Below are 16,439 nucleotides of genomic sequence, written 5' to 3'. Positions count from 1 at the left end.
GTTGGCATTATACACTCAAATGAGAATGATTGATGTTGTCATTAATGGAAACCAGCTAGTAACATGGTTCATAGGTTATATCGGCAATATACTTCACCTACCAGCACTAGTAGTTACAACAAGGTTTACTCACGTAGGCATCCAGTTACACTGACATCAGATTATACTGACAATCCAAGCCGACTTGGAAATAATATTGTTTATGCGAAACGTATTGTAATTTAAATTATATTTCTATAGCCAACATGATGTATTGTAAAGATTCATATATGTATGATATCTTGCAGGTCATTTGAACATATGGAATGTAATGTAAGGAAGCAGTAATATGTGATAGGTTATGATAGCGAATAATTTTATAGGCATTTTAATGTGTTTATCTTGTGAGAGAATATGAGAAGAGAAGAGTGAAGACTATTTTATGTAAGAAGAATAATTCACCAGCAAGTTTTTGGTAGAGGTGTCAAACAGAGCTTAAACCAGTATTAAATCCAGCATTGCAGATGCTATTTTGAGCAGTACATTGTTATTGGATTCAACCATCCAATTGTAGTAAGTGGGACTCTATTTTTTTGTTGAGCCATGAGCTCTAGGTAGTTGGCCTTCCTGCATGTGCAGGCCCCTATTGTACTAAGTAATATTTATTCATATTAGCCAATGAGTAAATATTGTGGGTCACAAATCCCACCGAGGTTTTTGGCCTACCGGGTTTTCTCACCAAAAATATTTGTGTTATGGTGTGCATTGATACTTATTCTTTTGTTCCCCTTTACTACATTATTATTTTCTTATCGGCATATTAATTTGGGTTCCAAAGTTGCAAATAAGTTTAAATCTTTCATCCAGTGGTTAAAAACTGATTCACCTCCCACCCCTCTCAGTGTCTTTGGGACTAACCAAGTATCTAACAATATTGTTTGTATTATGGATGACTTCATCATGTGTTGCATTGGCTTTGTCATTGATGTCAACACTTATCCTTCTGGAGGTCTACATTGTTGATTTGGCACTCTGGTTATATTAGTTTCACCGGCATGGTTATCATTTAGAAATAATTTGGTTATGTCGAAGACATGGATTGGATGTTTGGGTTTGGTGTTTTACTTATTGGTCTAATCAGGTTGACACATTTTCCTTTACTAGCAAATAGGTCTAGGTTATGGACTAGTACAAGATATCATGTTCCAGATCAACACGACACATTTCGGAAATGGTTTATTGATTAGATAATATGTAAATGTATTGAGGCCAACATATTGCATCACATCAAGACTTATTCTATAATTAATTTAATTGTAATATCTTTAGTGAGCCGACCTCATGTTAATGTCTTAGGTTTTGTATAAATAAATTTAAGATCTCATTTGAGATATGTAATAGAAGAGTGTGTGCGAATATTAAAGAGCAAAAATAAGTAGATCCTTGTGCAAATTACACAGATATTATCTAAAGGTTGAAGGAAGGTTATGAAGGTGTTTGGGACTCATGTTCAGAGTTTAAATCGGTACTAAATCTAGAATTGCAGATGCTATCCTGAAGTAGTACATTGTTATTGGATTTAACCATCCAACTATAGTCAGTGTGACTCCTATTTTATGATGGAGCAGTGAGGTCTAGGTGGTTGGCCTTTTTGAATGTGCAGATCCCATTTGGATACACTTACTATCTATAGCAGTATCATCTGATTGTGGGTAGGGTATCCCATCGTGATTTTTCCCCTTATAGGGTTTCCATGTCAAAATCTATGTGTCATGTGTTGTAGATGTTGTTTCTCTTTTTGTTTCATTCATTAAGTTATACTCGTAGTGCTATAATTGTTAATCTATTTTATCAACATTTAAGTTTGGTTTACCGATGCTAAGTGTAAGTTCCAATAATTTGCATTTGGACTATAATTTATTGATAACTGGATTACAACTGATTCACCACCCCCCCCCCCCGCCCCTCTTAGTTGTCTTTCTAGTTTCTAACAATTGGTATCAGAGCTAAGTCCTATTTTTCCAGAAGTGTAATAGCTTGAGGAGATCCTATGGCAGAAAATATTTTTAGGAAGGACAATCCTAAACTTGATGGAACTAACTATGGTAAATGGAAGATTAGAATGGAAACACATCTAAACTACATTCAAAGAGATATATGGGATGTTACTAAGGATGGCTATGTTGGTCCTACTCTGAATAACCCTCATCCACTGGCATTGGCTAAGGACTTGGAGAATGATTGCAAAACAATAGAAGCACTTCTGAGCATAGTATGAGATCAGCAAATCATGGGATTACTAGATAGATCTATTGCTAAAGCTATTTGGGATAAAGTGAAAACATTGAATGAAGGAGATACCACTGTCAAAATTGCAAAACTGGAATGTTACAGGGTCAGGTATGAAAATTTAAAAATGGACAAAGATGAAAGAATTTTTGCATTTATGCAAAGAGTTAATGAAATTGTTTTAGGAATTCAATGTTGTCGGGGATCTTTAAGTGAAGATGAAATTGTTTTTAAATTTTTAAGAGTTTTTTCCATTGACTTACAAAATGAAAGTGACTGCTATTAATGAGTTGAGAACAATGCCTAATACATCAGTATCTAGAGATACCTTAGTTGGAAAACTTTCAACATTTGAGCTTGAAGAATTTAGTCTTGTTGTTACAATCAAGACTGATTTAGATTTCAAAGCATCATCATCACCATCATCATTTGACAAAACTGATTGGAAAGCACTCTATGCAAAAGAACTTGATGATATGAGGAGAGAAAATAAAGAACTTGAAGCACTCTTTGCAAAGAAGATGCCTAAAGGTCCAGTAGGAAGTAATTATGAAGGTAAAGCACCTTTCAAATGTTTTAATTGCAATAAAGTTGGTCATATAGAGTCTAGGTGTCCTAATAGACATGCAAGATTAAGGGAGGAAGGAAAAAGAACATATAAGTCAAACCCTAAATATCAGAGATACAGATTTAAGAAAAACAGAGATAAGTCATGTTACTATGCAGATGAAGGTGTTACAAATGATTCAGATGAAGATCCAACATATAGTGGATGGGCATTTGTTGCAATAAAATAAGATCAATCGATACCTATTGTCAAACCGGTAGAGTAGGTACTAGCAGCAAACATTGAAGAAAAGGATGAATGGATCATAGATAGTGGTTGATTGCATCATATGACTAGTGATGAAATAAAATTCTTGTCATTTCGGGAATGTAATGTAGGTCTAGTAAGATTTGGATATGATAAAGCTTGTTTAATCAAAGGAAGAGGCGCTATATCTTTGGATGGTAATCACAATACTGGCAATGTTTATTATGTAGAAGGTTTAAAGCATAATCTTTTGAGTGTTGGTCAGTTAGTGGAAAAAATATTTCAGTTACAATTCAAGCATGGAAAATGCAAAATCACAAACAAAACTGGATTGGAGATTGCAATCGGTAATCAGACTAAAGGTAATATCTTTCATTTAATTACCAATTATAAGACATGTTTGATTGCTCACATTGATGAAAGTTGGTTATGGCAAAAGAGACTCTATCATGTGAATTTTGATTGCATTATAAAGCTTAGTTCAACTAAGGCACTAAGGGATTTACCTAAGATTGTGAAACCTCATAATCTGGTATGTAAGGAATGTCAAATGGGAAGGCAAGTTAGAACAACATTTAAGAGAATTTCTAAGAAATCCAATAGTATTCTTGATTTAATTCATACTAATTTATGTTGTCCAACAAGTACAAGAAGTCTTTAGGGTGATACATACTTTATGCTAATAATTGACGATTATTCTAGAATGTGTTGAGTTACTTTTTAGAGGGAGAAATCAAAAGATTTTTGGAAATTCAAGATATACAAGTTAATGGTAGAGAATGAAACCGACAATAAAATCAAATGTTTGAGATGAGATCAAGGAGGATAATTTACATCTAGTGAAATTAATGCATTTTGTGAAGTGAATGGGATCAAAAGACAACTATTAGCACCCCAGACACCCTAGCAAAATGGAGGTGTGAAAAGGAAGAACATAATTGTTCTAGATGCAGCTAGAACCATGTTGATGGAAGCAAATCTACCTCATGTGTACTGGACAGAAGCATTGAATACAATGGTTTATACTTTCAATAGAGTTCACATCAAAGGTGAAATTGATGATACTCCTTATGAACTATGGTTTGGTCATACTCCTACTCTTAAATATTTCAGAATATTTTGAAGCAAATGTTAAATTAGGAGAGATGAGTATATTGGCAAATTTGATCCTAGAAGTGATGAAAGAATATTTCTTGGTTATTCATCTAGAAGCAAGGGATATAGATGTTTTAACAAAAGATTGCAAAAGATCATTGAAAGTACTAATGTGAAGATAGATGAACATTTTAGAGGAGCTTCAAGGTCTGTAGATTCTAGACAGACAATTGAAATGATTATAAATCAACCAACACATATTGCACCCATACAGAATGTAGATCTAGTCACACAGGCATCATCAGAAATCTCAACTGTGACCGAAGAACAACATCATGTGAATAAACCCAGAGATTGAATCATTCAGAGAATCAGATAAGTGGAAACAAAATTCAAGGTGTTATGACTAGAGGAAGATTGACAAATGAAGAGGTATGTTTAATTTCTCAATTTGAACCTGCATCCGTTATTGAAGCATGTCAAGATAAACATTGGATAAAAGCAATGGAAGATGAATTAGAACAGATTGAAAAGAATAATACTTGGGCATTAGTTCCCCGGCCTAAAGATACAAATGTAATTGGAACTAAATGGGTATATAGAAATAAACTTAATGAAGATGGTGAGGTAATAAAAAACAAAGCACGATTAGTTTGTAAATGTTATTCTCAGAAAGAAGGAATTGATTATAATGAAACTTTTGCACCAATAGCCAGAATTGAGGCAATTAGACTATTTCTTGCATTTGCAGCTCACAAGAACTATAAAGTTTATTAGATGGATGTGAAATGTGCATTTTTTAATGGAGATCTTGAAGAATAAGTTTACATTGAACAATTTGATGGATTTTCATTGACAGATGATAAGGATATGGTTTGCAGGTTAAGGAAAGCTTTATATGGATTGAAGCAAGCTCCCAGAGCTTGGTATGCTAGATTGGATAAATATCTTTTAATGCTTGGATACACAAAAGGTAATGCTAACAACAATTTGTATTACAAAATCACTAATGATAACATTTTGGTTGTTGAAGTATTTGTGGATGATATCATATTTGGAGGTGAAGATGGATTATGTTAAGACTTTGCTAACAAGATGTAAGAAGAATTTCAAATGTCTATGATTGGAGAGATAATTTTTTTTATAGGTTTGGAGATTACACAAATAGATAAAGGTATATTCATATGTTAAACAAAATACTTGAAGGAACTTTTGAACAAATTTGGTATGGAAAACTCCAAACCAGTAATTACTCCTATGACTACAACTAATAAATTGACATTAAAGGATGATTTTGCTCCTATTACTCTGACAAGGTACAAATCTATGATTGGAGGTTTACTATATTCGACACAAACCAGACTTGATATAATGAATGCAATATGTATTGTTTCAAGATTTCAAAGCAATCCTAAAGAAAATCATGAATCAACAGTAAAAAAGATTTTCTGGTACCTACAAGGCATATCAAATCTTGGTTTATGGTATCCTAAGGATGATAATTTATAGTTATGTGCATATACAGATTCAAATTGGGTAGGAGATGTAGATGATAGAAAGAGTACCACTAGTAGTGCATTCTTTCTTGGAAAAAGATTGATTTCACATATCAGCAAGAAGTAGAGTTGTACATCATTATCTACAATAGAAGCAAAATATGTTGTATCAACAACTAATTGTACTCAGGTATTATGGATTAAACAAATGTTCAAGGATAAAAAGGCAAAATGCAAAGAACTGGTAATTATTTATTGTGATAAGCCAAGAACAATTGATATATCAAAGAATCCCGTATTTCACTCTAAGACAAAGCATGTTTTTATTAAGTACAATTTTCTGAAAGAGAATGTTGAAGCGAATAAAGTAAGACTGGTTTATGTGAATACTAAAGAGAAAATTGCAGATATCTTAACAAAGTCTTTGCCTAAGGAAACATTTGAATATCTCAGAGAGAAGCTTGGGGTAATTTCCCCATCGATAGAGACTTAGATGTTGAAGATTGACATCAAACCGACAGGGACTAATAGAAAAATCTTTTTCTAGTTTTGATGGAGGAGAGCTACTTCTCAGAAGGAGTGGTTAGTTGTATGTTATGTTTTGATTTTGATTTTTTCTTAACTTCTTTGGCATTATATGTCAAAAGGAGAGATATATCTATGGAAAAACTTTGTACTTTGGGAAGAGATGAACAATTCTACTTGGAGAGATGTATTTTGGATTTGGTTTCTATTTTTGGTACAAAACTTTGTATTGATCTATCTTTGGGAGATTGTTGGTTTATTGGTTTTTGGCATTCTATTTTCGGCACTTAGATGTTTTTCCATCTAGTGTTGCCATCAATGCCAAAGGGGGAAATTGTTGGTATTATGAATGACTTCATCATGTCCTATATTGGTTTTGTCATTGATGTCAACACTTATCCTTCTAGAGGTCTACATTATTGATTTAGCACTCTGGTTATATTGGTTTGTTGTTGAACCAACACATTTTGTTCACCAACATGGTTAGTGGCTTATGCACAGTCACTGGTATATGCTTCACCGACAAGTTATATTTTTCACTAGAAGTGATGATAACTTGTTTTCATCTGGAGATCATTTGGTTATTTCGAAGACATGGATTGGATGTTTGGATTTGGTGTTTTTCTTATTGGTCTAATTGGGTTGACATATTTGCCTTTACCGACATATAGGTCTAGGTTATGGACCAGTACAAGATATCATGTTCTAGATCAGCACGACACATTTTGAAAATGGTTTATTGATTCAATAATATGTAAATGTATTGAGGTCAACATATTGTATCACATCAAGACTTATTTTGTAATTCATTTAATTGTAATATCTTTAGTGAGTCGACCTCATGTTAAGGTCTTAGGTTTTGTATAAATAAATGTAAGATCTCATTTGAGAGATGTAGCAGATGAGTGTGTCAAATATTACAGAGCGAAAATAAGCAGATCCTTTTGTGAATCACATAGATATTATCTGAAGGTTGAAAGAAGGTTATGAAGGTGTTTGGCACTCATGTTCAGAGCTTAAACTAGTACTTAATCGAGCACTGCAGATGCTATTCTGAAGTAGTACATTCTTATTGGATTTAACCATCCAACTATAGTCAGTGTGACTCCTATTTTGTGATTGAGTAGTGAGCTCTAGGCGGTTGGCCTTCTTGTATGTGCAGACCCCATTTGTATACACTTACTCTCTGTAGTAGTATCATCTGATTGTGGGTAAGGTTTCCCACCATGGCTTTTCCCCTTATAGGGTTTCCACATCAAAATCTTTGTGTCATGTGTTGTGGATGTTGTTTCTCTTTCTGTTTCATTCATTAAGTTATACCGGTCCTGCTATAACTGTTAATCTATTTTATCGACATTTAAGTTTGGTTTATCGGCACTAAGTTTAAGTTGGAATAATTTGCATTTGGATTATAATTTACTGATAACTAGTTTACAACTGATTCACCCCCCCGCCCCCCCTCTCAGTTGTCCTTCTAGTTCCTAACAGTTTAATTTTTATATAATGGTTTTGACCCTCTCCTCCTTTATCTTATCATAAAAGTCCGCCATAAAGTGAAAGTTGAAGAGAAAAATCTATTTGACTCTTTGAGCTACATAAAAAATTATATCAAAACTGTTTATGGTTGTAAAAGTCTTCAAACAATAATCATTAGTTATTGTGCCTTTATAGATAACCTCAAAATGGTTGGCCTAAACAAAGTAGAACAGAAACAAACTTTTGGTAGTATTTTAAACAGTATTGAGACAAATCCCATGCAGGACTCAATGCTTGTTAACTCAATCACAAAACAAAACAAAATATTGTATCAAGGTAAAATATGGTAATAATTTCTTTGCATGTACAAATTGAAGGATAGTAAAATGACATTAATGATAAAATTATGAAATAGATTATTGCTTGATGGTGCGCAAACAATTAAAACCACCATAAAATAATAAGTTGAAATAGATAATATGATAATCATTTCTTTGCATGTACAAATTGAATGATAGTAAAACGACATTAATGATAAAATTAAGAAATAGATTATTTCTTCATTCGCAAACCATTTAAACCACCATAAAATATTAAGTTGAAATAGTTTGAAACCATAAAAAGGACAAACGCGAAAATCACCATAAATGTGAAAATGTAAAATCTTTGCCAAAGATCTGTTAATGGTATAAGCACAGTGACAGATTGGAAAAGAGACACAAACTCTAGAAGAGCTCCTCACAATTTCGTTGATCAAGCTGATAATTTGGCGGTTTCTTTATTTCTTTTGTTTGTTATTTCATTCTAATTTTGATTGGCTATGCATCAGTTTGCTTATGATCAACTACTATTTCACTGACGTTGTTCTCTAACTGAATTTTATATATAATCCCTATAGAATATATTTATCTTTTAATAAAATACAATGCCATCTCAACGCACTTCCAACTTTTATAATGGTGGGTGTCATTTTAAGCTGAACGACATTAAACAACATATCAGGTGGGGTGACCAAAGTGGCCATTATCTCTTTATAAGGAATTCCGAAGTGTTTTCTCAATCATCACGTGCTACGGCATCTTTTGTCTGGTTAATGGTCTCAAACATGATGAGAAGATGAGGTAAATTATTCTTTCTAGATCAGAGAAGGCGATGGATTCCACGGCTGCCGAATGTCTTTTTATTGCTTTCTCACTAGCGAAAACAACTGCCAATGTCTTCAGAGGAATTTAATATCCTGATTGCTTACAAAGTCGAGGTTTATTATTTTATTCCTGCTTTTCCTTTCATCATAGAGAAAACGACAGCCATTTCAACAGCTGATAAACTTTCATGCGGATCACTATTGAAAGGACTTATAATGCTTTGAATATCTTCTCAATATACTGCTCAGATATCCTCCATGCTTATCCTGTTTTCCTCAAAAGAATATCTTGTCTGTTTCAGGATCACTATTCACCGACTATATAGAATTGTTTCGACCATATAGAATTATTTTAGGGTTTTTACTCTTATCGTTATTGCATTCCTAGAAAAGGAGCCGTGCACGAGCAGAATTATTTTACATTTCCTGTGGACACAATGAATCTATCAGCACTGAGAAAGGCAGAGGATCGAATCTGGTGGGGCCCAACATGGATAACAAAATCATCCCCGATCTTTCAAGATTTTGAGCATTATCTACGAGTGTAGTGAGGTCGATTTCAATTCTTGAAATTTTTTATTCAATCGAAGATGCATCCAAATTTTTAAAGAAATCTTTCCATAAGTCAGATATGACTGCAATTTGATGTTTGCATGTCTGAAATATTAAACCATGTGTCGGTTTACTTTTTGAAGTAAGTTTAGCTTTCTAAATGCTGTAAGTATGGAAATCTAATATTGTATTTGAATTTAACTAGAATAATGTATTTATGAGATGTTATGAATAATTTAATTTGGATCAATAGAATTGTAGCTTTACTATTTTTATTTGTCCACTAATATCTATTTAAATATTAAATTATTTATGTTTAGATTTATTTTATTTATGTTTAGATTTTTAATAAAAAGATGTGGTTGCATGTTATATATGAGGGAATGTATGTGATAATTTTATACGATATTATTTGAGCTGCTCAAAATTTACTTACCATGTCACATGGAACTACCACTACAAGCATACTGAACATTAATTAAAAATGTTCCTAACATATATTATATCAAATTTAAAATGTCACACTCTCAAGGTGACTAACATTGAAAACTATGTCCTTTCGGAAGTCCCAATGTAGCATTTAGCTCTTCTTTTCTTGCAAGTGGGTCCTCCAATAATTTTTTTAAGCTAAAGCTACCTCTCTCTTCTCTCTGTATTTTGAATCTTTCAAGGATGATATTTCATGGAAGAATATTCATGAAAGGTAGAGAGGCATTCTTAAACATTTATGTGTTTCTCAAACAAATCAAAGTGGTTTAAAATGTTTCATTGAGGCTTAGAGTTTCATAAGTGTCTTTCTAGGTCTATATTGTTTGGAAGCCTTGTTGCAGTCTCATTGTATGAGATTTAAGGTCATATATATACATATCTATATATATGTGTACACACACACACACACACATATATAGGTTAGTGGAGGATCAAGGGGGGCCAAAAAATGGGGATGTGAAAAAAATAGCCTTCCTCACTCGCCTAAAAATGTAAAAATCTGTGTTGACTTTTTGATAGGCCTGGGTGTCAGTACACCTTGGCTTGGTAACTACCTATGCAAATCAGATATCCGATTGTTATTTATAATTTTAATTTAAAAAATATATTATATGTTACATATTATATAATATATAATATATTATTATATTATATAATATATATAATGTAATAATATATTATGTAATATATTATTACATTATCTATATTATATAATACGTATTCTATAATATATTATTATATTATAGTATATTATAATATAATAATATATTATATAATACAATATTATATTATATATTATATAATATATTACAATATTATATATTAATATATAATATTGTAATATATTATATAATATATAATATAATATAATATAATATCATATTATATATAATATAATATTGTATTATATATAATATAATATTGTATTATATTATATATTATAATATATATAATATAATATAATACATATTATATAATATATTATTATATTATATTATATATTATAATATATATAATACAATACAATACGTATTATATAATATAACAATATATTATATATTATATTATATATGTTATTTAAAAATAATTTAAGTATAGAAATCGGATATTTGATTCTCTGAGACTTTTATATTTCAGCAATGACAGTCCCGTGAGTTATTTTTAACTCACGAGCCAGGCGAATTCGTCAAAATCCAATATCCGCTCCATCTGATATCTGGTGTTTTGACAAAAAATTGCTAAAAAATAGATTTAAAGGTAAAAATTTTATCGTTTTGAATCATTTTCATTCATTTTTTGTATTTTTTGTTAATGCTTATTTGCTTTTTCATTGAAAATGTGGTTTTTTCATGAAAACTAGGTTTTTTTAAATCAAATACCTAATTGTTTAAATTTGTTAACTAAATTTAATTATTTACATTCAATTAGGTTAAAATGGGGAATAACAATGAAAACACTGACCAACCACAACTGCAACAACCAAACCTTCATTTGCCAAACCCCCCCTCAATTCAAGATTTGATTGCATAAAATTTGAATGAATTGAGGGGGATTGCAAAAGTATATCATAGGATCCCTCATCCAGACCCATTGTTTGATCCTCTTATGTCGATCATAAAAAGTATGGAAACCATGACTGAGGAGCACGATGCTGCCCTTTTGTGGCGAGATTCTATGAAGGAAAAATATGCAGATGGCTTGCCGTATAAGGATATCAAGGATCTTGAGATATCCAAAGCTGAAATCGCCTCATTGTTTGTCAATCCCGGTATTGGTCAGCCCGTAGATCCCAAAAAAATAAAACTTTCTATCAAATGGTGCACAAATGATGGGATTGTGAAAAACTTTTGGGATCATTGGTGGATGGTTTTCGACAAACCACCCACCAACAATATTGATATCCCCTTTTATTTCATAAAAAAATCATATGCTGAGTTTGTTTTACACAAACATGTGAACTACTTTGACATCCAACCTTTCCAAGGTGTAGGTTTAGGTATGCCCCAAAATAGACCTAGGGTAGTCGGAGTAGTCTAGGGCCCATATGTGCCCCCCTCCTATTGATCCCCCACCTACAGTTCAACATCCAAATATCATTTGTGAGGCAGCTTCACGGTCCATATCAGTTATTCACTCTTTGACTAGCCTTTTGGTATCTCAGGCTGCATCAGTAGCTCAGCCTACTCTTGATGGTAGTGGTGTATCTATTGTCAGTGACACGTCATCCTCGACTCCACACATATCTGTGCCCCATAGTTGTGTCATGTGTGGGCATGTATGCTTGGGTCCACTTGGATAGCTTGTTGATCCTCATGTGGATAGTGTAGATTATGAGGTGAATGAGATGCGTGATGCACCAGATGTTATTACACAGACTAGAGTATACCCTAGGGAGTCCTCACATGCTAGAGGTGAGGAGGCACCGTCATCATATGTTGATTATGTACTGGTAAGATTTGTGTTTTCACAGTTCATGTTATATTTTAATCAAATATTTATAAATTAGATAATATCAAGTACTAATTTTTATTTACATGGTCTATTTAATAGTTGATGACCAAGGATGAGTTGAGATAGATTCAGGAAGGCACCTTGTCGGCCATTTCATTTGGCCTTGATAGCTTGACGGTACATATATTATTGCACCTAGTCATTTGTATTTTATTGTACATACATGCTCATCATTTATATTGGTATTAATTAGATTATGTAGTAACTTGCATGTATATCTTATTTTACTCTTGTAGGGCACAAGCAGCACGAGTGCAGGGCAGTGTGATTTAGGATCTGGTAGTGCAGTTGGAGACAAGGGAAAGGTAATTGAATACAAATATGATTGAATGAATAGTTTAAATAACTTATAGTGATTATAAATGTCTAGACATAGATTGATAGTTTCATATACTTGTTGTGTATATATATATAGAATTCTTGGCTTCACATCCTTGATGACTACACCTAGTATACCTGAAGAAGAAGAAGAAGAAGAGATGCCTTGAGTAGATGTGTGTTTATTTTATTTTTTGATTAGTAGATATAATTTGTTATTATCAATGACAATTATATGCTAACTTGTATCAATGCCATGTTTCTCAACATATGTAGGTTGTGTATGAAAATATTCAAAACATACCTCCTCTATCGAAGACATACATCAAGAATCCTGCAAAGCTGAAGAGAAAATGTGGAGATGAGGTAAACATGAATAGTTCAATTATAGTTCATTTTTATGTTAACTCTCTCTCTCTCTCTCTCTCCCTCTCCTCCCTCTCTCCCTCTCCTCTCTCTCTCTCTCTCTCTCTCTCTCTCTCTCTCTCCCCCCTCTCTCTCTCTCTCTCTCTCTCTCTCTCTCTCTCTCTCTCTTTCTCCCTCTCTCCCTCTCCTTCTCTCTCTCTCTCTCTTTAAAATATGACTAATAAAATCTAATATCCGATATAAGTAGATATCAGATTTCTTCCATGTGGAAGTTTACCAAATAAATGGTGACAATGGGAAATTTTTTGGGGACCACAAATTTTTGTACTAAAATCAGATATTGGATTAAATCCAATATCCGATTATATCTGATATTCGATTTTTGTAGTCAAATTTTCAAATTTTAAATTTCGACACAAGAATGCTTTGGTATTTGGCTTGGAAGTGACAAGCCTGGAAAGTCAAGTAAAAAAATGTGTTTTTCAGTATACCTTGATTTTCTAGACTTTATACTGGTAGCTAACGACTTCTTTTGTAACCAAAATTGATAAAACGAAAAGGGTTTTTTAAGGAAGTTCGCAGCTTTCCAACAATATAAGGCTTGTCTTATTTTGAATTTAATAAATAATTATTATTTATTTTCTAATTGAATTCTGACAATAGTCCTAATTGATATATTGATTGAAAAACACTCATAACTTTCAAACGGTATAACATTTTTTGAAACAAAAATATGCATCACATCCTATGCTTCGTCTACTATAGGGAGAATTTAAAAAAAAAAAAGATTCATAAGGTTTTGACCAAGTTAAGGTGGTCAGACATAGGAGTTTCTGAATTTCTGAAAAAGCTATAGTAAAAAACTCATAAATAATTATTTAATTTATAAAAAATAAAAACAAAATATGTGCCACATATGGACATGAGTCTAATACTTATATTTTAAATATTATAAAAAAATATTAAGATTTGATTGTGATTAGGGTGATCAAACATACGTCTACTTCTTATTTTTTTCCAGAAATTTTAGTACCACTGCATTGAAATTTGAAATTTTCATCAAATAATGTTCACTTAGAAACTACATTCAATTTTCCATATATTCTCTTCTTACATATTTTAAAAATAATGTTCACAATTTATTTATATTTTCATGTCAAGTTGCATAAATCTAATTTTCTCAAATTTCATTGCCACTTCAGGCCCTGTTTTGGCAAACCATGATCCTGCATGTACCCATATATATACATACACATACACACAAACACACACACATATACATACATACATACATACACACACACACACACACACACACACACATATATATATACACACACACATATATATATACATATATGTACGTATGTGTAAATATATGTATACATGTACATATATATGTACATGTGTATATATATATGTACATGTGTGTGTGTATATATATATATATATATATGTATTGATAGTGATACTTAATGTAAGTACAGATGCCAATAACTAACAAGATGAGAGGAGAGGGGGTGAATCATACAAAATTAATCTTCCATAAAAACAACAAATTCAACCTTGGTAACTTATACTTCAGCAATATAACCAAAACTCCTAAACATGCAAACTCATAAGCATATAATCATCATAACACTCATAACACTAGATTTAACGTGGAAACCCAAATAGGGAAAAACCACTGTAGGATTTTGGAACCACTAAGAAATATAGTCTTCTAGAGTATGCTTTGTTAAAAACAAATCCTGTTAAAGATTACAAACACATTTCTAGATGTGACCCGGTTAAGGGAGTTCCCTCAAATCTGTTAGGATATTCACGTTGTTAGAAGTGACCTTGTCAAAGGATTTCAAACACTCATTTAGAATGTTATCTTGCTAAATAGTTTACATATAAGACTGTTAAGTCCACTTCGTTAAGAGATTTTATGTCACTTACAGTAATAAAAATCTATCTGCAACTTCACATCTAAAATATTGAAGCAGATTCTTATTTGCTCAAAACAATCTAGTCATAGGACTTATCTGTCCCTCTGCTGGGCTTTCTACTCTATTATTCAAACAGGTCTTCAAGCTTATGTGCTTGGTAATCTCTATGTAGCATCCCTATGCATACACTTACCCGCATACATTGTTTATCAACAATTCCTTATTTATAAACAATTGCTAACCACTGAATCTCCTTGATCACATTTCCCATGATCAATCTTAGCCATCAGATCTTCAAACTTGACTAGGTTCAATGTATCCTTTCAATCTGAAAATGTTTAACCTTGCCTTGGGACTTGCAGTCCTTTCTTGGAACTTGCACAAGGTTATTGCGGTTCAATCTACATTGTACATCTCCTTGCCAGTTTTCCTTTGCCATATATCCTTAACAAACTTCATGCACATCATACCAATCATTTATATATGTCTAGCTAATCATTGTCCTCCATTAAATAATGCTTTTATACATCCCATGTGCACTGTGATAACTTGGTTGCAACTCAGTAAATACTAAACTTTACTTGGTAAACATTTCGCCTTCATTAACCTATATCGATAACCTTAGGGTTTACTGACTAGGTTCTTTTCCCAGTGACATAATATAGTATTAACCTTACAATCAACAACATATGTAGGACATCAAAACAATCTAAACATCATGATCTCATCATTGTCTAACTTGATAATAGTTTCCCATTGAATAACTTATTTCTCTTCTTATTCATGACATTCTTTCTATGTCTTTTATCGACATCTTAATTCTCTTCAAATCAATCTTCTCAAGATATGGAAACATCATATTGAATCAGATAATCAATCCCTTGACATCAATGACAAAATAATGGTATAAAGATAGTTATCATCCTTCTTCAGTTATATCAATAATCTTCAACAACCTTCTTAATATCCTTCATGAATATCAACAATCTCTTGATATTGAAATGCCAACAATCTTTCTTACTATAATGCCAACAATCTCCCCCTTTGACATTGATGGCGAAACCAATAATTAAATGGTAATACCAACAAGATATTAAAATTGATTCGGATTCATATTGCTGTTAGACTTCTCCTGTTATCCATGAGCTGTTAAAATCTTCTAAAGTCTTCTCCCTTTTTCATTAGGCTTCTGAGCTGTTGACTTGCATTTAGTCTTCTCTATTTTTGCAATCTTCTCCCCCTGTCATTAGTCTTCTATTATTCATCATTTAGGGATTTACCATGTAGTCAACCATTTAGTCTTCTCCCCCTTTAACAACAATGCCAAAAAGTAAAAGAAATAAATCATGATTTCTTCCTTTGTGAAGTGATTTTCCTTTCTGTGTAACATCTCAGTCTCGGTCAGATCAACTTAACTCTATTCACTTTTTCTTGCTCAACTTTAGGTGACC

This window comes from Cryptomeria japonica, chromosome 7 (assembly GCF_030272615.1).
Source record: "Cryptomeria japonica chromosome 7, Sugi_1.0, whole genome shotgun sequence".
NCBI lineage: Eukaryota > Viridiplantae > Streptophyta > Pinopsida > Cupressales > Cupressaceae > Cryptomeria > Cryptomeria japonica.
This window is presented reverse-complemented; position numbering follows the sequence as displayed.